Source organism: Primulina tabacum, chromosome 4 (assembly GCF_025594145.1).
Source record: "Primulina tabacum isolate GXHZ01 chromosome 4, ASM2559414v2, whole genome shotgun sequence".
NCBI classification, from domain to species: domain Eukaryota; kingdom Viridiplantae; phylum Streptophyta; class Magnoliopsida; order Lamiales; family Gesneriaceae; genus Primulina; species Primulina tabacum.
The window spans coordinates 10,706,427-10,731,698 of NC_134553.1; positions in this window are offsets into that span (position 1 = coordinate 10,706,427).

Genomic DNA, 25,272 nt, shown 5'->3' on the forward strand with positions numbered 1-25,272 from the left:
AAACATCACTTTTACATGATTTTTATACAAGAAAACCGAAATTTACATCAAGCATTTTCGAAATGCATGTGCAGAATTTTTCGACTTCATGATGCTCTTCACGGTTTTCTCTTGTTTCAGTTGCTACAGGTTATGGTTCGATTCCAGGCTCCCAAGGCGGCTCCTAGACATGTAATAGGATGCATTAGGACCATGTTGGTCCATTCATTCAGTCCCCATACTTGCTGGAAAACCGAAATCACAGCAAGCTCCCCATAGGTGCAAATTTGTGTTCAAAAATTCTGGTTGCTGTCATAATGGAGATGGATCTGATCATGGCTGCCACAAGGCCCATAGCCATGGTTGGATCACTTCCCTAGCATTTCTAAGATGAGACTAAGTCGCCCTTTTGGTGGCTTGGTCCATGGCTCATCGGTTTTCAATTTAAAAACAAGAACAGCCCCCTCCCCTCTCGGCCCCCTTCGGTTTTGACAGCATATGAGTTCGGCTTTGGTTAGGTTGGTATGGATCTTGTTTGGCCTATAGCCCTTAGCCACGGTTCATACCATGTCCCTAGATGTCTAGATCGTGCCATGGTCAATCAATGGCCACTGGAACGAGTCGAGACAGCAAGCGAAGCACAACACCACACACGCACGCATGAGGGCCCTCGGTAAGAGCTTTTGGTTGGTTGCTGGAATGGTGAGGATTGTGGCTGGCCTAGGGCCCTTAGCCATGGTTCAAATCATTCCTTGGGATGTTGGTAAGAGTCTCTGGTCGGTGGTTCACGCCCCAATGGCCGGTAGTCTCGAAAACAACACAAGATACGCGATGGTACAGCTGCTGGAAATTTACAGCAAGTTGCTGTGTCGGTTCGGAGGCTCGTTCGCGTTCTCGGTCGGCTTTTAGCCTATGGCCTTGGACTGGACAGTGCCTCATCAAGTTAGGAAGGTCGTGTTTTTGACCGTTTGTGATTCGGATCATTTTTGTGGTCGTACGAGAATTTACGGTGCGATGTGCCAAATTGACTTTCGAAAGAGCGTTTCTTGTTTTGGCCTCCATTTCACCTAGATTTCGACCCTCATCATTTTAGGAGCATTAGTTCATAATTTTAAGCGTATTTTAATCATGACTATACGTCGGTTCAGTGTTGGTTCGGGTTGGTTCGGAGTCATGATTAAATACGAAGTCGTTAGACGTAATTGTCGCATTTTCAAACTTAATTGCATAGTTTGGTCAAGTATAAGCTATTTTTCATGGCATATTTAGGTTGCAGCGAGCCTGGGAACGATCCAATCCAGTTGGTAAAATATACAGGATATTTTCATTATGCCATTTAATTATATTACGTGCACGAAAATAGAAAATACTTATTTTTTAGATTTATGCGATATTTCTTGTGGTCAATTCACTATTATGGGAGCATTATTTTATACGGTCGCCACTGACAGATCAGTTCAGTTTGGTACCACCTGGTCGTCAGTGACCGGTCAGCTCAGTTCAGTTTGATACTCCCCGGTAGCCAGTTACCGATCAGTTCAGTTCAGTGCAGGGGCCACAGGCGTAATAATCTCAACAGAAAATTTTTATCAGTTATTTCAGTACAGGGCTCCAAGGAGCAAACATTCTATTTACTATGACTTTCTGTTCAGTTATGCACGTATTATAATTGCTCAGTACAAGTTATTTTAAGTATGCCTCATGACATGATATTTTATCCATACAAATTACATTTTCTCGTTACCTACGATATTTGCATGCTGAGTCTTTAGGCTCACTAGACTTGATTGTTGTAGGTACTGATGAGGCCAGGGCGGAGGACGGGGACCAGTGAGCCAGCTTGGGTCGGCAGTAGTGGCACTCGAGGACCTCAGTTTCAGCACATGTCATTTTATGCTCAAACATTTTTACCAGTTGTTGGACATTCTTTGAATTGTTATTTTTGGCAAACTTTATTTTCTTCCGCTGCTATATTTTTTTAAACATTGAACTTGATTCATCAGTTGATTTTATGGATGAGGCACTCCATTTATTTTAAAAGAAAAATTTTTAATTTTTCGTAAATTTTCAAAGTAAGAATTTTCGGGCCTTTACAGTTGGTATCAGAGCGGTGGTTCTGTATAGGGTTACACTACTACTGACCACGAGAAGCTCACGAAGCCACGCCTTCGGTCTGTAAGTTTTACAGTTCAGCATTTTATTTAAAGCATGAATTATTTTGACAGCATGCTTCCATGAAATAATTTCGACCAGATTTTCAGCATTTCAGTGTTCATTTAAAATAAATTATGGAATTATGCATGTTAGTTACGTATGGGTTATGTTTGGAACACTATGCCCCTAGACGTCAAGTACGACGCCCAAGAGGTAGTGGCGAGCACCGTCGAGAGGACGATGACGATCAGAGACAAGAGAGGCCGACACCTCCTCCTCCTCCTCCTCCACCTCCACCACCGCCCCCACCTGACATGAGTGCCCAGATGCTAGCTGGGATGACACAGTTCTTCGCACAGTTTGCGGGGAACAATGCCGCAGCCGCAGCTAGGCCGACAGGGCCAGAGGCTGTTTACGAGCGATTCATGAAGATGCGTCCAAAGGAGTTTTCTGGGACGTCTGACCCCATGATCGCCGAGGGATGGATCAAATCCCTCGAGGTCATCTTCGAGTTTATGGAGCTGGAAGACGCAGACCGAGTCCGATGTACCACCTATCTGTTCACTGGAGATGCCCGCTTATGGTGGGAAGGAGCGTCAGTAGCCCTGACCTTGGCTACACTTTCATGGACACGCTTCACGGAGGTTTTCTACTCCAAATATTTTGCTGAGGAAGTTCGCACCAGGTTGACCACTGAGTTCATGAGCCTGAGACAGGGAGACATGACGGTTACGGAGTTCATCCGTAAGTTCGAGAGGGGCTGTCATTTTGTGCCCCTGATCGCGAATGATGCCAAAGCCAAGTTGATGCATTTCCTGGTGGGTCTAAGGCCGATCTTGCGCCGGGATGTTAGGGTGTCTGACCCTGCTACTTATGAGATTGCTGTCTCCATGGCCCTAGCCGCAGAGCAGGATCTGCGGGATATCGAGAGGGATCGCCAGGGCAAGTGCCCAGTTCAGGTACCACACCGCCCTCCTCCTCATCAGCATCAGCAGCAGAACAAGAGGCCTTTTCATGGACCGCATAGAAACAGAGGCCAGCAACAGCAGCAGCAGCGGGGACGCCCAGCCCCGAGGACTTATGAGCACCCAGTCTGTCCCAGGTGCTCACGTCGCCATCCTGGAGCATGTATGTCTGGCTCAGGAAAGTGTTTTAAGTGTGGCAGTCCAGACCACATGTTGATGCAGTGCCCTCAGCGGAATCTGCCTACCCAAGGCAGAGTTTTTGCTCTCCATGCCGCGGAAACCAACCCGGAGACTATGTTGTTGACAGGTACCTTTAAACTTTAAGTTATTATTTGAATTTCCGTGTTTTGGGAATAAGGATTAAGATTGAACTTAGAACCGTGATAGGATTGCATGCTCTACTCAGTGGTATTTTGGAGATTTAAGTTAGAAGAATTTTGACCATTGCATGTCTATAAGTTTAGTTCTTGTAGCTATTGGATTCAAATTAGAGTTCCGCTCTTTCAGGGAGAATTTTTATATCTGGTTCCGCTACCAAGGCCTTGATAGATTCAGGGGCCACTCACTCGTTTATTTCGGAGGTCTTTGCAAACTTTCTCAAGATCAAGACCATTGGGCTAGACATAGCCTTTTCAGTAGTGTTGCTGTCAGGCGAGGAGATGGCAGCTACCAATGTTATCCGAGATATAGACCTTGAGCTGCACGGTAATCTTGTTTATGCGGATCTGATTGTGCTACCGATGCCAAAATTTGACATCATCCTAGGGATGTACTGGCTATTGAGGAACAGAGTGTTGATAGACTTCCAGCGGAGATCAGTTCTTGTCCGACCACCTGGAATGGAGCAGTTCTTATTTGAGCCGGACAGGTACTTTCCTTTACCGCGCATTATTCCTTATGTTCAGGCCAGGAAGCTCATGCATAGAGGGTGTCGGGCATTTCTAGCGACCTTTTTATCTGTCCCCGAGGAACCCAGCCAGTCAGCCTCAGATGTTCCGATCGTCAGAGATTTCTTAGACGTTTTTCCCGAAGACGTCTCTGGTATGCCACCCGAGAGAGAGGTGGAGTTTTCCATTGAGCTTATGCCAGGTACGGCTCCGATATCCAAAGCGCCGTACCGACTAGCACCGACAGAGATGGCAGAGCTTAAGAACCAGATACAGGAACTTCTGGACAAGGAGTTCATTCGCCCTAGCTTCTCACCTTGGGGCGCGCCAGTCTTGTTTGTTAAGAAGAAGGATGGCTCTATAAGACTTTGTATTGACTATAGGGAGTTGAACAGGGTTACAATGAAGAACAAATACCCACTTCCGAGGATTGAGGACCTGTTTGACCAGTTGCAGGGAGCTTCGATTTTCTCCAAGATTGATCTGCGCTCTGGTTATCACCAGTTGAGGGTGAGAGATGCTGATGTTTCCAAGACTGCTTTTAGGACTCGTTATGGCCACTACGAGTTCCTTGTGATGCCGTTCGGACTGACGAATGCGCCAGCGATCTTCATGGATCTCATGAATCGCGTATTTCAGCCGTATCTTGACCAGTTTGTGATAGTATTCATAGACGACATTCTCGTCTACTCCAAGAATCAGGAGGATCACAGCAGGCATCTGGCCACAGTGTTGCAGACATTGCAAAAGCACAAATTATTTGCAAAGTTTAGTAAGTGCGAATTCTGGCTAGAGAAGGTGGCGTTCTTAGGCCACATTGTATCCAGCAGTGGTATTGAGGTAGACCCAGCGAAGGTTGCAGCAGTCAGAGATTGGGTTGTGCCGCAAAATGCATCAGAGATCCGCAGTTTTCTTAGCTTAGCAGGAATTATCGGAAGTTCATTAAGGGATTCTCTTTGATTGCAGTTCCACTCACAGCACTGACCAAGAAGAATGTGAAATTTGTTTGGAGCGAGGAGTGTCAGAAGAGCTTTGATACTTTGAAGCAAGCTCTTATCTCAGCACCAGTTTTGGCCGTGCCGTCAGGGTCTGGTGAGTTTGTTCTGTATACGGATGCTTCAAAACTCGGTCTTGGCGCAGTATTGATGCAGCATGGGAAGGTGATAGCTTATGCTTCTAGACAGTTGAAGACTCATGAGAAGAACTATCCTACCCATGATCTAGAGTTGGCCACCGTAGTTTTTGCCTTGAAGATTTGGAGGCATTATCTGTATGGAGAGAAGTGCCAGATCTTTACCGACCACAAGAGCCTCAAGTATTTCTTTACGCAGAAGGAGCTGAACATGCGTCAGAGGCGTTGGTTGGAGCTTGTGAAAGACTATGATTGTGACATTAGCTACCACCCGGGTAAAGCTAATGTAGTTGCAGATGCATTGAGCAGAAAAGTCGCAGTGATGACTCATTTGACGATTCAGAAACCTCTTCAGTTTGAGATACAGAGGTTTGATCTCGAGACTTATCCTCGAGGTAGAGTTCCTTGTCTATCTACCTTGACCATTCAGTCTTCCCTTATGGACCGTATTCGCAGTGGTCAGTCAGCAGATGAGCAATTGGCACAGTGGAAGAAGAGAGATGAAGCCAAGGGCAGTGTCTTGTATACAGTCAGCGACGGTATTGTGAGATACCGAGGCAGGATATGGGTTCCTAGCAGTGATTCTATCCGAGCAGATATCTTATCAGAAGCCCCTACGTTGCCGTACTCTATTCATCCAGGGAGTACGAAGATGTACAAGGATCTGCAGCTCTTGTATTGGTGGCCAGGGATGAAGAAGGATATCAGGCGATTTGTGTCCGAGTGTCTGACTTGCCAATTAGTGAAAGCGGAGCATCAGAGACCGACAGGTTTGCTCAAGCCTCTCCCTATTCCCGAGTGGAAGTGGGAGAATGTTACCATGGACTTTGTGACCGGATTGCCGAGGTCAGCCAGAGGATCGAATGCTATCTGGGTGATTGTAGATCGTCTTACCAAGTCACCGCACTTCTTGCCTATTAAGACGACTTTCACCATGGTTCAGTATGCAGAGTTATATATCCGGGAGATAGTTCGACTTCATGGTGTTCCAGTTTCTATCGTATCTGACAGAGATCCCAGATTTACTTCCTCGTTTTGGAAGAGTTTGCATTCGACTATGGGTACGAAGTTGCTGTTTAGTACAGCTTTCCATCCGCAAACAGATGGTCAGTCAGAGCGAGTTATTCAGATCTTAGAGGATCTTCTCCGTGCTTGCGTCATTGATTTCTCCGGGAGTTGGGAGTCGAACTTGCCATTGGTTGAGTTCACCTACAACAACAGCTTCCAGTCTTCCATTGGTATGGCTCCGTATGAAGCACTATATGGCCGCAAGTGTAGATCTCCTGTTCATTGGGATGAAGTAGGAGAGAGAGCAGAGTTGGGTCCAGATATTATTCAGCAGACTGTCGATGTAGTAGCCCGGATCCGTGATAGAATGAGGACTGCTCTGAGTCGACAGAAGAGCTATGCCGATCAGCGGAGGAGAGATTTAGAGTTTGCTGTCGGCGACCATGTCTTTGTGAAAGTGGCACCTATGAAGGGTGTCATGAGATTTGGGAAGAAAGGGAAGCTCAGTCCGAGATTCATTGGACCCTTTGAGATCCTTGACAGAGTTGAGACGCTAGCTTATCGTGTTGCTCTTCCACCGAATCTGGCCGGAGTACACAATGTGTTCCACATCTCCATGCTGAGAAAGTACATGGCGAATCCTTCGCATGTGCTGAACTTTGAGCCATTGCAGCTTACCCCGAACCTGTCTTATGAGGAGAGACCAGTGCAGATCCTAGACCGTCAGGAGAAGAAACTTCGGAACAAGTTGGTTAAGCGAGTCAAAGTCAAATGGCTCAATCATTCAGAGGAGGAAAGCTACATGGGAGTCTGAGCCAGAAATGAGGAGTCGGTACCCAGAACTATTCGGTGAGTTCTAATTTCGGGGACGAAATTTCTATAAGGGGGGAAGGATTGTAGAACCCGTAATTTAGACTACGTACGAGCCATGCATAATTCTAATATTTTGAATTAAATTGACTTCATTGCATGATTATTTAAATATTTTTCTTTGAAGTTAATTATTTTAGCCAGCAGTTTAATTTTATTTTTTCAGTTATTTCAGTGAGGCCGGACTGGAGTTGGAGCTTTGAGATAGAATTTAAGATTCGATAAATATTTTCAGACTTTATTTTAGCTAGCAAGTAAGTTGATTTAAGTTAATAAGGAAGTTCAAGGAATTATTTAAGTTACTTGAGGTGAGTAGAAAATAAACTCATTTAAGTTTCATAATTAAGGGTTTAAATTCACTAAATTAATTAAAGTATTAGTGAGGCTTTTCAAGGTTATTGATTTACTAGATAATCAACATTTCCCCTCCATTTATTAGTGAATTTTCGGCCAACCCTTTCTAGATCCATCCAAGAAGACTTGATAGCAACTAGAATTCAAAATTCAAATAATGGTAGACTTGGTCACCCCTTTGTATCCCTTTATTATGGGATCTCCCCTCACTCCCCCAACCACTTAATCCCCTCCTCAATCACCAAAAACAGCAGCCATTTCAGATTAAAAATCGTGACCCTCATAGCCTAGAACAAGAGAGAAAAGAAAAGGAAAGAAGCGCTCCACCTCCTCCGCGCCGAGTCGTCGTATTCTTTCGTTTTTCATTCAAACGAAAACCAAGGCATGTCTAGATTTCTTTCAAACCTCAATCAAGTCCTACTATTATTTTAAACATCACTTTTACATGATTTTTATACAAGAAAACCGAAATTTACATCAAGCATTTTTGAAATGCATGTGCAGAATTTTTCGACTTCATGATGCTCTTCACGGTTTTCTCTTGTTTCAGTTGCTACAGGCTATGGTTCGATTCCAGGCTCCCAAGGCGGCTCCTAGACATGTAATAGGATGCATTAGGACCATGTTGGTCCATTCATTCAGTCCCCATGCTTGCTGGAAAACCGAAATCACAGCAAGCTCCCCATAGGTGCAGATTTGTGTTCAAAAATTCAGGTTGCTGTCATAATGGAGATGGATCTGATCATGGCTGCCACAAGGCCTATAGCCATGGTTGGATCACTTCCCTAGCATGTCTAAGACGAGACTAAGTCACCCTTTTGGTGGCTTGGTCCATGGCTCATCGGTTTTCAATTTAAAAACAAGAACAGCCCCATCCCCTCTCGGCCCCCTTCGGTTTTGACAGCATATGAGTTCGGCTTTGGTTGGGTTGGTATGGATCTTGGTTGGCCTATTGCCCTTAGCCACGGTTCATACCATGCCCTTGATGTCTAGATCGTGCCATGGTCAATCAATGGCCACTGGAACGAGTCGAGGCAGCAAGCGAAGCACAACACCACACACGCACGCATGAGGGCCCTCGGTAAGAGCTTTTGGTTGGTTGCTGGAATGATGAGGATTGTGGCTGGCCTAGGGCCCTTAGCCATGGTTCAAATCATTCCTTGGGATGTTGGTAAGAGTCTCTGGTCGGTGGTTCATGCCCCAATGACCGGTAGTCTCGAAAACAACACAAGATACGCGATGGTACAGCTGCTGGAAATTTACAGCAAGTTGCTGTGTCGGTTCGGAGGCTTGTTTGCGTTCTCGGTCGGCTTTTAGCCTATGGCCTTGGACTGGACAGTGCCTCATCAAGTTAGGAAGGTCGTGTTTTTGACCGTTTGTGATTCAGATCATTTTTGAGGTCGTACGAGAATTTACGGTGCGATGTGCCTAATTGACTCTCGAAAGAGCGTTTCTTGTTTTGGCCTCCATTTCACCTAGATTTCGACCCTCATCATTTTAGGAGCTTTAGTTCATAATTTTAAGCGTATTTTAATCATGACTATACGTCGGTTCAGTGTTGGTTCGGGTTGGTTCGGAGTCATGATTAAATACGAAGTCGTTAGACGTAATTGTCGCATTTTCAAACTTAATTGCATAGTTTGGTCAAATATAAGCTATTTTTTATGGCATATTTAGGTTACAGCGAGCCTGGGAACGATCCAATCCAGTTGGTAAAATATACAGGATATTTTCATTATGCCATTTAATTATATTACGTGCATGAAAATAGAAAATACTTATTTTTGAGATTTATGCGATATTGCTTGTGGTCAATTCACTATTATGGGAGCATTATTTTATACGGTCGCCAGTGACCGATCAGTTCAGTTTGGTACCACCCGGTCGCCAGTGATCGGTCAGCTCAGTTCAGTTTGATACTCCCCGGTAGCCAGTTACCGATCAGTTCAGTTCAGTGCAGGGGCCACAGGCGTAGACCATAATCTCAACAGAAAATTTTTATCAGTTATTTCAGTACAGGGCTCCAAGGAGCAAACATTCTATTTACTATGACTTTCTGTTCAGTTATGCACGTATTATAATTGCTCAGTACAAGTTATTTTAAGTATGCCTCATGACATGATATTTTATCCATACAAATTACATTTTCTCGTTACCTACGATATTTGCATGCTGAGTCTTTAGGCTCATTAGACTTGATTGTTGTAGGTACTGATGAGGCCAGGGCCGAGGGCGGGGACCAGTGAGCCAGCTTGGGTCGGCAGTAGTGGCACCCGAGGACCTCAGTTTCAGCACATGTCATTTTATGCTCAAACATTTTTACCAGTTGTTGGACATTCTTTGAATTGTTATTTTTGGCAAACTTTATTTTCTTCCGCTGCTATATTTTTTAAAACATTGAACTTGATTCATCAGTTGATTTTATGGATGAGGCACTCCATATATTTTAAAAGAAAAATTTTTAATTTTCCGTAAATTTTCAAAGTAAGAATTTTCGGGCCTTTACATTTGAGGTACCCTTAATGTATCTAAGGATCCTCTTAACAGTACTCCAATGCTCTCGTCCTGGATTCTCCATATACCAACTAACTGCTCCCACTGCTTGAGCAATGTCTGGTCTTTTACAGATGTGAGGCCCGGGGCCGAAGAGTGCGGGGGGTGATCGCCGGTGCCATGAGGTTGCACAGACAATGAGCGGCTCCTGGTAGGCTTCTAGTTGGAGGGAACATGAATGAACCGATCCCACACGGGAATGAGAGGGATTCTGAGACTGTTCAATGTAATGGACTGTACAGTTGAAGAAAGCTTAAAAGATTTGATTGATACTACTCATATCACGAAGATGCATCTTCTTTTCGGTAGCTCATTACATAAGAACTCCAAAGTTAAGCATGCTTGACTTGGGGCAATTTTGGGATGGGTGACCTCTTGGGAAGTTTCCTAGGGTGCGTGTGAGTAAGGACATAAGCACGCTGGAAAGACTCGTCTTGGTACAGTGAGGACAGTCGTCAAATCTGGGGCGTTACAGTTGGTATCAGAGCCGACCTCTCTTAGTACAGTGTGGTTCGGGGACGAACCAAGCGGAAGCTGGTGGGCATGTGAGGCCCGGGGCCGAAGAGGGCGGGGGCTGATCGCCGGTGCCATGAGGTTGCACGGACAATGAGCGGCTCCTGGCAGGCTTCTAGGTGGAGGGAACATGAATGAACCGATCCCACACGGGAATGTGAGGGATTCCGAGACTGTTCAATGTAATGGACTGTACAGTTGAAGAAGGCTTAAAAGATTTGATTGGTACTACTCATATAACGAAGATGCATCTTCTTTTCGGTAGCTCATTACATTAGAACTCCAAAGTTATGTGTGCTTGACTTGGGGAAATTTTGGGATGGGTGACCTCCTGGGAAGTTTCCCAGGATGCGTGTGAGTGAGGACATAAGTACGCTGGAAAGACTCGTCTTGGTACAGTGAGGACAGTCGTCAAATCTGGGGCGTTACAATAGATCATGGCGAACATCAAACTTCTCACTGCTGATGCATATGGTACTCGAGACATCTCCATCCTCTCTGCTTCACTGCTAGGACACATCTCGGAGGATAACTTGAAGTTAACAGGAAGAGGGGTCGATATTGGCTTACTATTTTGCATGTTGAAGCATTGCAAGACTTTCTTCAAATAATTTTTCTGGGAAAGCCAAATCTTTCTGTTACTTCTATCTCGGTGAACTTGCATCCCTAGAATCTTGTTTGCTTGTCCCAAGTCCTTCATATCAAATTCCCTAACCAATTGTGCCTTCAATCCTTGGACCTGATCTTTGTTGGGGCCTGCTACCAACATGTCATCCACATACAACAGCAAAATAGTATATTCATCACCAGACCTCTTGAAATACATACAAGGGTCTGCACTCAATCTGTTGTATCAAAGGCTCATGATATAGGAATCAAATCTCTTGTACCAACACCTCGGCGCCTGTTTGAGACCGTACAGAAATTTGTTCAACCTTCAAACCAAGTTCTCTTTGCCTTTTTCTGTAAAACCTTCTGGTTGGAGCATATAAATTTCTTCTTCAAGATCTCCATGAAGAAATGTCGTTTTCATATCTAGTTGTTCTAGATGTAGGTCAAACACCGCACACAATGCCAACATTACTCTGACTGTTTTAAGCCAAACCACAGGAGAAAATATCTCATTGAAGTCAATGCCTTCTTTCTGAGTATACCCTTTTACCACCAATCTAGCACGATACCGCTCCACTTGGTTATTGTCATCACGCTTGATCTTATAGACCCATCTGTTTCCAATGGCTTTCATTCCTCGTGGTAGTGTAACATGATCCCAAGTTTTATTCCTGTCTAATGCCTCCAACTCTTCTTGCATTGCTATCATCCACGGGGATACATCCGAGCTTTGAGTAGCCTCGTGAAAACTCGATGGCTCACCATCCTCTGATAATAGACAATATGCAATATTGCTTTCAGTGACATAATCTGAAAGCCAAACTGGTGGTCTTTTGTCTCGAGTTGACTGCCTCACATTGGAAACCTCAGACTCAACATATTCTTGTTCTTCGTGCTCTGGTACTGCTTCACAAGAAACTTGACCTTCGTCCGTCTTATTATCCACCTGAAATATAGTAGTTTCTGATTTCAATGTGCCTTTATTTCCCTTTACTTTATCTTCCTCGAAGATAATATCCCTGCTGATGACAAGCTTGTGAACAGTAGGATCCCACAAGCGAAACCCATTTACTCCATCAGCATAATCCAAGAAGATACATTTTCTGGATTTCGAATCCAATTTCGATCTTTCTTGCTCATTGTACAGAACGTATACAGGACTTCCAAATGTATGCAAATGAGAATAATCTGTCGACTTCCCGGTCCACATCTCCATCGGAGTCTTCAGATAAATTGCCAATGAAGGAGAACGATTGATAATATAACAACCGGTTTTGACTGCTTCTGCCCAAAATGACTTTTCTAGACCTGCAGTCCTCAACATAGCTCTTGTTCTGTCCAACAAGGTTCTGTTCATCCGCTCCGCCACTCCATTCTGTTGAGGTGTGTAAGCCAGTCGTGAATTGTCTTTTGATGCCCTCATGTTGACAATATGCATCAAATTCATCACTGGTATATTCTCCTTCATTGTCAGTCCTCAAACACTTGATTTTCTTTTCAGAATCAAGCTCAACCCGCGCTTTGAAATCTTTGAAGATCTGGAAAACATTTGATTTCTTCTTGATTGTATACACCTAACATCTCCTAGAGAAATCATCAATGAACGAGACAAAGTATCTCGCTCCTCCTAGGGATACAACTGGTGCTTGCCAAACATTCGAATGAATCAGCTCCAATATGCTTTTGCTCCTGGCAGTAGAAGTGCCAAACTTTAATCTGTACTGTTTACTGGTAACACAATGCTCACAAAAGGGTAGTGATACTTTTGTAAGTCCTGACAGCAGCTTCTGTTCTGAGAGAATTTTCAACCCCCGTTCTGACATATGCCCGAGCTTTCTATGCCATAACACTGTTAATTCTTCTCCTGAACCATTTGATGCAACAGCTAATTTTGCCTCTTTGTGTGTTTCTCCCAAAAGTACATACAGATTTGCAGCAACTTTTTTTGCCTTCATAACCACAAGCGCTCCCTTCACAATTTTCATGATCACGTTCTCGATACGAGTTTTGCACCCGATGTCATCCAATTTCCCCAAGGACAAAAGATTTTTCGTCAGTCCTTTCACATGTCGTACCTCCTGTATGGTGCGAATGGTGTCATCAAATATTTTAATTTTGATAGTATCGACCCCAGCGATTTCCAAGGCATGATCATTTCCCATGAATACAGATCCTCCTGAGACTGGTTCATAATGATCAAACCATTCTCTCCGAGACGTCATGTGCCACGTCGCTCCTGAATCCATAATCCATGTATCACAAAATTTGTGTCTGCCTTCTGCAACAGTTGCTGCTTCGCTGAATAATATTTCACCACTGCCTGAAGTACTGGCCACATTTCCTTGAGAGCTTTTATTGATACTCGTACACTCTTTCTTGAAGTGCCCTTTACCGTCACATTTAAAGCAGTAAATATTTTTCTTCTTACTTCTCGACTTTGATCTACCCCGTCTTTGGCTCCCACTAGAGTCACGGTCCATAAATCTTCCTCTTATCATCGGTAAAGCATCTGCCTGCTTCGAAGTTACCAACCTATCTTCCTTATTCTTGCGTCGGATTTTTTCACTGAGAAACGCAGTTAAGACATCGTCGAATCTTAGAAAGCCCATAAGAATATTGTTGGTAATGTTGATGATAAGTTGATCATATGAATCTGGTAGACTTTGAAGTAGAAGCTCCGCATGTTCATTTTCCTCTATTTTATGCCCAATGGAAGTGACTTGGGAACATAGAGTATTTAGTGTGTTGATATGGTCGGTCATCGATGAGGATTCCGCCATCCGAAGACTATAAAGCCTTCTCTTTAGGAAAATCATGTTGTGTAGTGACTTGACCTCGTACATCTTTGTCAGAGTATCCCAGATAACTTTGGCTGTTTTTATCTCAGAGATACTTGACAGTACTTCATCTGCAATAGCCAAGTGTAAATTGGCAACAACATTATCATTCATCTCATTCCTCTTTCCATCGTCCGTAATTTCCACCGCTCTATCTCCAATAGCCGCCAAGCAATTCTCCTTTCTTAAAATTGATTGTATCTTTATTTTCCACAGCATAAAATTGATTCCGTTGAACTTTGCTATCTCGTACCTGCCCGCCATTATGTCTACAACAATTTTAGTAGACTGGAAAAAATAATCCCGCCTTAAATAAAAAACTCAAAAAATCTTTTCTGATGTGGAAGATCAGTCTAGGCTGCAACCACAGAGCATACTCAGAATTTTAGAAATTTTAAACCAAGGCTCTGATACCACTTGTTGGTTCCATGTGCGGAATTTGAGATAATAAAACCCGAAAATAAAGAATAAATTGGATACCGAGATTTACGTGGAAAACCCCTAAAAATTATTAGGGTAAAAATCACGGGCAAGATGAAAAGAATTCTACTAGAATATTTTGTGGTGTACAACTCACTCACTGTGTTTCCAAAGAGAACATACACTCTCTTAATACAGGAGAACAAACACATCACAAATATTATAGAACTAAGCAATCAAATGCTATAGTATGAGAGAAAACTCGAAGAAGGGATAATTTCAGAATGAAGGGGGGAGCTCTATTTATTGAGCCCCTTGTTCGTGTGAAAACGCGTATAAACGCGCTTTCACCTCTGAAATTCCTACGGATTGCCAACCCACGTTTTTTGTCTGTCAATTGTTGACTAATTCTGCCGACAGATAGATTAGATGTTACATCTAACCATTGAATTTTTAGAACTCTTTGAGCATGTCCTCGAATATCTTCTTAGTGTTTGAGAGTCTTCTAAACACTTCATACCTCGATTTAAAATATAAATGATGTTGTATAACTTTGGTGGGTGTGCTTAGAGATACCAAACACCACTATTTATAGGAAACTTATACGGCCATCATCAACCAAATTTGAGTTGATTTTGGCTTATCATGTTGGATCTCGGTTTTCTTGTGCCCAAACGCAGCGGAAGTTTTAAATTTTTTTTTATTTTATTTTGACAATCAAAATATATTTGTTTGAGCACTCGAATGGTTTTTCGATCAAAACATTCATAGGGTGTTAGAATTATACATTTAGTGAATTAAATCACTTGGCTCCAACTAATCCGGTATGGGCGGATATAGCTCTTGATGAATTCCCTACAAACTTTCTTCAAGAACTCCTTCCTTCAATCCTTCTATCAAGTCCACGACTGGAAGATTTTTTCCTCTTCCAAATTGCACTAGAATATTTGGAAGAAGTTTCAACGTTGGAGATCAAAAACGAGAGGCGACTCAACCCCTTTTTCAAGAGAGGGTGGCCGAAATTCTTTGAGAGGAGAGGGGAGAGTTTCCGAAAATTTGGTGTCATGTGGAGGCTAGGGTTTTCATATTATGAGAGTTAATTAATTAACCCCAAACCTAATACACATATATATAAGCTTAGGGCCCATTAATTAAATCAAACACTTAATGGGCTTAATCAATTAATTACTCTAGTCCAACTAGTTTAATTAATTAATTATTTTTAAAGCCCAATTAAGAACTTTAATAATTTGTATATTGGTCTTGTACTCCTAAAAGCTCATAATACATACACCCATTACATTTAATTTAAATCCATTATAAATTCAACATTTGAATTTAAGATTTAAATTATAAATTCAACTCCTTGAATTTATCATCTCCAAAACTTAATATTTAATAAACTCAACTTTTGAGTTTAATAAATTAAATTTTCAAATTTCATAAATTCAACTTCTTGAATTTATTATCTGATAAATTCAACTCCTTGAATTTATTTTCTCAAATTTTAATTATCATAAATTCAACTCCTTGAATTTAAAATATCTTAATATAAATTCAACTCCTTGAATTTATTCTCTCAATGGGAACAAACGATCCAGTGCTTGTGTGACCCTCAATGGTTCAGGGATACAGCTAGCCGTGGGTTGACAATTCTTTGTGATTCAGGACATCATACTTTATTCGAGCTTACCCTAATTTGCCCCATTCTATGTATCAATAATTGATCATGACAATGTCAGAAATCATAATTCTGATTAAACCCATCGAATCATGGAAAGAGCGTCTAGTAGCATCACCCATGATTCCCTAGGTATCACTGATAGTGTCTGCAAGAACCAGTAGATTATGATTAACGTACCATACGGTCCCTTCATCTCATATATCCCGATCGAATCTGCAACCATTGGTTCATCGAGGGTTGCATAAGAATTCGATAACTATGTGACACATATAAATAGTGGCATCGCATGTACTATTTGAGAACTCCTTTTCCAACGTACATCTCGTACTCTGGCCAGAGATTCCAGGCACTATTATTTCATCAGATCACATAGGATATCTACACCCATAGGTGAGCGGTGAATCCCTGACTATAATACACTGGCTCCTACATGCGTCGCAACTGTACCCAACCTCGCCACCTGATGACTCTCCTGGAACCGGTAAACGAGTCAAAGCACATCCCTAGCTTATAGAGACTCAGTATTGTCTCAGGTCGTAAGGACTAATGGTGTACAATCATAACCACAGACTTATCATCTCGATGAATGATAACCACTTGGAAAGTCCGATGGAGGGTTGTTCGGTATAATCATCATATGACTACCCATCTGCATGTTTGGACATCTCTATGCCCTTACCAAGAAACGCGGTACACAACATCACAGATGCTAGTATCGAGCTCAAGCGACCTTTATCCATGTTTTAGGCGGCTGAATCGACTAGGAACGAATTTAGATCATACAGTGTTTACAAATGAGTTTCAACATCAAATTACGATTCATTTGTATTAAAGTATAATCAAGGTCTTTATCTATGTTTGATAACATGGTTATACAGATAAAGAAATAACAAACCATGAAATAATGAATTATATTAAAATAAATATTGTTTATTACAACTGAGTCAATAAAAACCCTAGCCAACAGTTGGCTTGCATGACATCTATTCTAACATATCATTGAGATGTTTCGAATTTCAAATAAATGATAAGCTTATTAAGATAGAATTTTTAACATCTAAATCTTTACAAATCTATAGCCACTAAATAATATAAATGTTTTGCATAATTAAATCATTTAATAATTATCATATCTGACACTTGATACAATGAAGTTTGATATCTAAATAAATCTTTCCAAATTCTCTCATATACCTCATGTACATCTCATTATCACCAAATGAGTAAAGAAAATACATGAATTATAGCGATAGGTCTCAAAAAGGAAAGTATTATATTACATGAATCACGATGCATCATGCTTCTAGAACCGATATAACTTAATGAAAAAACTTATGTGTATTCAAGGTTCAACTTTAGTGATATTTCTCAGATCAATGATTGTATACACAAATAACAAATATGAGAAAAACATCATAACAAAGTTTCACTAATAACTTAATTGTTCTTATAACAAAAAATATATAGAGGAACCGATTCCTGTACTTTCTACATGATCCTTAAATTTATTTGGTTGCATGCTTTTGATTAAAGGATCAACAATCATAATGTCTTCCATAACTATCGTCTCTTATCTTTAACATGTTTTCTTATGGCTAAATGATTTGTCGATTTATTTACTTCGACTTCCACTTTTGTTATTATTAACAATAAAAATAGCAGCTAAATTCTTACAAAGCATCCTCAATGGCCTAGAAATATTATCCACAATTCTAATCCTTGAAATGAAACTCTTCATTAAAACACTATGTAAGATATGAACTCAACCTCTATACTGAAAGTGGCAGTCAAAGTTTACTTTGCGCTTTTCCAAGATATAGATCTATTGGCTAGCAAGAAAATAAATCTAGTAGTGGATTTTCTTGAATTAATGCAGCTAATGTAGTATGAATCAGAGTAGTCAGTCACTTCCAAATTCCCAGTCTGTCTGAACATAAGCATGTAGCTTTTGGTCTCTTGAAGGTAATATAAGCAATTTTGTTCAAATAGTTTCAGTTAGTCTATTTCCGCATATTTTTCATTGTTGACTTATTGATAACCCAACTGACAAAAATTTCATTTCAGTATTGCTAACACAACCAAAATATTTGTAAATTGTAGAGAAATTTTATTCACCTCCTCTTAATTTATCTCTGATCCTAACATAAATGTTGAAGACACATTGTGAAACGTCTACTCGTTTTAAAAATGCGGAAATAAATTTTTTTTATAAAGCTCACATTTTCGAAATAACATTTAAACGTTTCGTATGCTTGCGCTGTACAGAAAAATATAAAATTTAAAAATGATCTTAAATATTTGACAGTAAAAATAACGCAGTTTAAAATAACCAAACTCTTCCTAAAATCATAGGTAAACATGAACCAATCAACATCTTAAAAATCATCAACGTAGGAAAATATTCATCTCCACTCAATCTCATAAATTATAATGCGAAAAATATGCTGTCCTCGGGTCATGTCACTGAACCAGAGCTACCTACTCAGAGTTCAGCACCTCTAGTCTCCTCAGCATCAAGATCACCTGCATCACACACGCCCAATGAGTCTAAAGACTCAACACACCTGTACCAATAATAACAAGTACATATACGTAGCACACAGAAGTGAAAAATAGCATAATAAACACACATTTCGTGTCTGCAGTAAAAATCGTATAAGTAAACGTGTCCTTTCAAAACATAGTAATAATCATAGCATGTATCATCCTATCAGCATATACGTGTTAAATCATGTCATCTCATGTCATCATAAACGTATACATTTTCTTTTATTGAATTCAGTTCATTAGTTGTGACTTTCAAATCAGCTATATCGTATCAGCTCTATTCGATGGATCCATCTATAAAACCGTGGTACCCGCCGGCAGGGGAAATCAGCGACAACATTACCCGCCCACTGAGCCCGGGCCTCAGCTTATCATATATCATGTCATCGTATACATATACATCGTAAATCCCAGCCAATTCACATCCTTCAAAAATATCATCATTTTCATCACTTAATAAAAACATGCATATGCGTAACTTTTTCTTTAAACCAAGCATGCAACGTATTTATCATAATTGCGTAAAAATCGTAAAAATGATGCATAAACATTTAAAATATCATATATTTGTGCTCAGCGTTGCTAGGACCAAAATCTCACCCCGGGTGCAAAATGACCATTTTGTCATTGGAAACCCAAAAAAATTACCGTTTTACCTCTGGACCTCTAAAATTGACCCGAATCTTACCAAACTCTTTAAAATGTCCAAAACATTTATATAAGCGTTCCTAGACATAAACTCGAGCCCATTTCACAACTTAACCGATTCGTTTTAAAACTTGGATCGAGGTCCCGGTTTAACCCCGAATCGAACCGAAACTTAACCAAATTTTTTCCAAAATTTTACCATAACTTAAAAACCCATTCTAAACCATTTACTACTTAAATTATTCCATTTAAATCCATAATGTTTCGGCTACCCCTAAAATCATAGGTAAACATGAACCAATAGACATCTTAAAAATCATCAACGTAGGAAAATATTCATCTCCACTCAATCTCATAAATTATAATGCGGAAAATATGCGGTCCTCGGGTCATGTCACTGCACCAGAGCTACCTACTCAGAGTTCAGCACCTCTAGTCTCCTCAACATCAAGATCACCTGCATCACACACGCCCAATGAGTCTAAAGACTCCACACACCTGTACCAGTAATAACAAGTACATATACGTAGCACACAGAAGTGAAAAATAGCATAATAAACACACATTTCGTGTCTGCAGTAAAAATCGTATAAGTAAACGTGTCCTTTCAAAACATGGTAATAATCATAGCATGTATCATCCTATCAGCATATACGTGTTAAATCATGTCATCTCATGTCATCATAAACGTATACATTTTCTTTTATTGAATTCAGTTCATTAGTTGTGACTTTCAAATCAGCTCTATCGTATCAGCTCTATTCGATGGATCCATCTATAAAACCGTGGTACCCGCCGGCAGGGGAAATCAGCGACAACATTACCCGCCCACTGAGCCCGGGCCTCAGCTTATCATATATCATGTCATCGTATACATATACATCGTAAATCCCAGCCAATTCACATCCTTCAAAAATATCATCATTTTCATCACTTAATAAAAACATGCATATGCGTAACTTTTTCTTTAAACCAAGCATGCAACGTATTTATCATAATTGCGTAAAAAACGTAAAAATGATGCATAAACATTTAAAATATCATATATTTGTGCTCACCGCTGTTAGGACCAAAATCTCACCCCGGGTGCAAAATGACCATTTTGTCCCTGGAAACCCAAAAAAATTACCGTTTTACCTCTGGATCTCTAAAATTGACCCGAAGCTTACCAAACTCTTTAAAATGTCCAAAACATTTATATAAGCGTTCCTAGACGTAAACTCGAGCCCATTTCACAACTCAACCGATTCGTTTTAAAACTTGGACCGAGGTCCCGGTTTTACCCCGAATTGAACCGAAACTTAACCAAATTTTTTTCAAAATTTTACCATAACTTAAAAACCCATTCTAAACCATTTACTACTTAAATTATTCCATTTAAATCCATAATGTTTCGGCTACCCCTCAATAAAACTCTCGCCCCCCTTATCTTCCAACACATGTATTCAACCCCATAAAGTTTCGGTCCACCTTCCATCTTCACTTGTCCAGCCTTTAAGGCTCACCCTTAAGACCTTAATGAACTCCTAAACCAAGCCTAAACGAAACATAAAGCTGCTGTGCCACTAAAAGCAGAAACATTCGAGCCTCTCCAAGAACAACTACCCGAGCTCTCTTCAACTAAACCCCCTTCGATCTGCTCCTGGACCAAGACCAGCTGTTCCAGCCCTTAACCCACCTCTCCTAGACCTCGACTGGGCCCTCATGAACCAGCCTAACCCACGACTGCTCCACCATACAAACCGCAGCTGCCCCACGATCGCGGTTCTCACAAAAACACCACGCCAACCCGAAGCCAACACCCACATCTCTCGATCGATCTCACTTGGGCTGGTTCTAGCGTGCGCTGAACTCTTCCAAACCTTGTCTCAGACCCACCAGGGTCTGATCTGTGGCTCGGAACGGTCCTGGCGTTGCTGGCCCAACCCCTGTACAAGATCTCCCCTAAACCGAAACATACAAGGGACTCCACCTTCGATCTACAACAACCCTTCTCAAGCCTCGACTCCAGTGCTATTTTCCTCAAACCGTGACATGCCTCAGCCCTCTAGCATCAGTAGACGCAGGCCCCTTACACCAAGATCACAAACATGAGTTGGGTGTAATATAAATACTAGTTCATGCCTCAACCGAAGCACACACACAAAAACAATGCATGAACCGAGAAACAACATGAATGGCACACAAGACATCATGTATTATAGCGTGAAAGATGCAGAAATAATGTACAGTGCGTGCCTTAAGATGTTTGAAGATCAAACAAGAAAAGAGTGAGGCTTCCTTTGAAGAATAAGAGACCACCGAAGTTTTCTTGAAAAATGGCACTGAACCCGAGAGAGAGAGCAGCTGGGGGAGGAGGATGTCGGCTGATGATTTTTAGGTTTAGGTTAAATTGTGGTTAAGGGCTAATTAAATAGTTAATAGTTTGCTAATGGGACACAATTTCATTTTAAAGGTTTTAAAAGAGTTTTAAGCCCGATAAGCTTAAAAGTATGCCCATTAAATCCAAACACACTCCCAAAAATATTTCGTGTTGAAAAGATTTTGAAAATATTAGCCGAACCCTTAAAAAATCCCCCGATTCGATAAAGTTTGCGTACTGTTAAAAATAAAAATCCTGCGGGTAAAATACTCAATAAAATCCAATTTTTGAAAAATACCCTTAAAAACACCTTAACTTAATTTATAAAAATAAGTAGTGTAATTAAAATAATTTTCCTGAACTTCTCCGGCCTTCGATCCTCATTCGAGCGTGAAATGCACCTAGAAACCCTAATGTATGAACTTTTTTAAAATTTCATGAATTAGATCCTATCATGCATGAATTATGCATAAAATGCATAAAAATAATTAAACACAATTTAATAAAATAAACATACATTTTATGCTTTATAAGAATTTAATAAAATACAAAAAAAATTAATAATTTGCATGCATGTGGTTCACGTGGATTTTTCGATTTTTGGGACGTTACACATTGGTTAACCCGAATGACATTACCACAAATTTGTAATGCTCAAAATAGGTATTAAAGGCAGTTCTGGAAATATCATTTTTCTTAATTTTAAGTTGGTAGTACTGAAGGAATTGATTCACTTATTCAGAAGTCAACATGTGGGATCAGTGTGTGAGATCACACGAGCTGGGAAGAGATCAAATTTAAAGATCAACATTCAAGTAGAACAACTCAACTGCCCTAACTGAACATGAGAGAGAAGTATATATGTTGTGTTGTACATATAAGTTGATAGAAGGGTGAAGGAAAAAGAGGAATTCTTTTTCATTCTTAACTTCATCAGCTTGTATACCATCACTAAGAAGAGAGTAAAAATCTTGAGGGAGATTCTTCGTCTTTTCTCTGGATACATTTCATGAGAAAAGCTTGGAGAGTTTTGATATTCCTTGTACATTCTTGAAACTTGTTGATAATAAATTGATCCTTGGGTCAAAGTGGATGTAGGATTTTTTTATCCAATTACTCTTTGTGTTAGTTTTTCTGATATTTAATCGGTTGCTGATCTCGCATGCATGGTTCACAGAAGTTCAGTCACCACCCCATTGTGAGAACCCGAATTTCCAGCATTTCAGCAGAAGCTAATATTTCAGAAGCTGGTATTTTTCCAGCAGATTAGAATCCAGCAGCAGACAACAGGTAAAATCCAGCAGCAGAAGAGCGAGATTCCAGTTGACAGTTACTGATTCAGCTTATGACTTGTAACTGAAGTATTTAACAAGGAATAAAGGCTGTTAATGTCAGATTATAGCCATTAATTGGGAGGCTAACAGTCAGAATTTTTCCTATAAATAACAACCTCAAACCTCTGAATTTGTGTTACACAAATCTTGAGTATCACTTGAATTTTCAAGCTAAGAGAGTGCTTATTTTCGAGCAGTAGAAACCAGTAGCAAGAACAAGCAGATTCCAGACTTCAACCGAAACTTTATACAAATTACCGTAAGTGGGCTTATGTATAAATATCTTGAAATCAGTTTGATGATTTCTGTTTTGAAACAAAGTATATGTATTTGGATCTCTGATTTTTGAAGCACTGAAACCTAGTGAACTAATGGTAGGAATATATATTCTGAACATTTCTGAATTCTGATTTCTGATTCTGGCTTCACCCCTTAGAGAAGAGAACATATAGGGGATTGATATCAGTTAGCCATGAAATTCACAAACGTGCTCAGTGCTTACTTACTTGCATTTCTGTTGTGAATACCGATTCATGTTTTGAAAATAAGAAGTCTTCTGTATATTATTTGTATTACTGTTTCTGTATAAAATGATTTCGAAATTTAGGAGTTATTCCCGCCCCTACTTATTGAGTGACGATCATATAACTTACCCACCAAAACCATCTCAGATAAGAACGAGGAAGAAATATCAAAATAAGAAGAGCAGATCCAGTTTTGGGGCTGGTGAAGAAGACTGCCATTTCTCAGTTCTGATTCTAGTTTATGTTATTTTCCGCTGCATCTGTTAAGATAATGTTATGTATGGTTTTACATTTCCGCTGTAAAACATTAATATTTGAGTTGTAATAGATAATGGATTATTTAGTATTATGAATAAAAAGACTGGTTTCTGAATTTTGTGTTGGGACATCGAATTCTCGTACCCAAGACGCAGCGGAAGTTTAAAATTTTGTTCTTGGGCGTCGTGTGTTCAAAGCATCCATAGGGTGTTTAGAATTATACATTTGCGTTCTAAACGCTGGACTCCAAACTATTCCGATGTTTAAGCGGATATAGCCCTTCTTGTAAATCCCTACGAACGGCTCTTCTCCTATGATCGCCTAATTAGGTCCACGATCGAAAACTGTTTTCCTCGTTTGGTTTGCACTAGAAAATCCAAATGATTTGCGCGTTGAGATTGTATCCTCCGAATTTCCAAAATCCGGAGACGAAGCGACACGGCGGTGGAAGAAACTTGTGGCCAAATTTTTCCCCTCAATTTTCAAGAGATGGCCGAGAGCTCCATCCTTCAAAAATCATGGTCTTTGGCTAATTAATTCTTAATCAATTATTAAGCAATATTATGGATTCTTAATCCATAATTAAAACAAATCTAATTTGTTTTGGCCAAAATTTCATTCCAATTCTCATGATGTTGCCGTGACTTTCAAGGAGAGATTGGAGAGGATTTGTGGTGATTTTGTGTGCAATTTTTCATCTCCCAAGAATGAGCCCTAATGTTGTATTTATAGAATGAGACTCCTAATCTAATTAGGAGTCCCTTTCCCACAAGAACTCTTATAATTTCATTATATTTAAACTCTTATATTATTAACATATAATGTATTTATTAACCTTTAATAATACATGATATAATAATATCATATACACATATTTTATATCTCCATATAAAATATATATACATGTATATTAATTAAATTAAATAACCATTATTTAATTAATAAATTAACTCCATGGTTAATTTAATTCTAGACTCCTCTAGAACATATATGAGAATTTGTGCAAGTTAGTAGCCACCACTACTAGCACAATCATTTAATTAATAAATTCTAAATTCACTAAAAAAATGATTCCGAACTCATTATAACCCCGAACGACGATCCGAGAGCGCCGATGTACCAAGGATACAAATCTTGTTCATATAATGAAAATCGAAAATTTCGAAGATCAAAATTTTCATTTACCAAATTTAGAACTTGCCATATATGACAATTACCATATTTGGCAGCTGCCAGTTTTAGTGAACTCCTTCACAAAACAGGCAGTTCCACTCTCCTTCCCTATTTAGAAATCATGCTAACTTCCACTTCTTCCATCATATGAAATCAGCTCATAAACTCCTTTATAAGCTTCTTGTTTGATCTCCATCAAACTTTAGTCGCCAAATTCCAACTCCTTGAAATTTGATTATCTCAACGGGAACACAAAATCCGATACTTGTGTGACCCTCAATGGTTCAGGGATACAGCTAGTCGTGGGTTCACATCTCCATGTGATTCAGAATAACATTTATTCTTATTCGGGTTTACCCTAGTTAACCCCATTCTTTTCATCAACTCCTTGATCAAGAATGTCAGAACTCACTTCTGATTGTACCCATCGGATCATGGTAAGAGCGTCTAGTAGCATC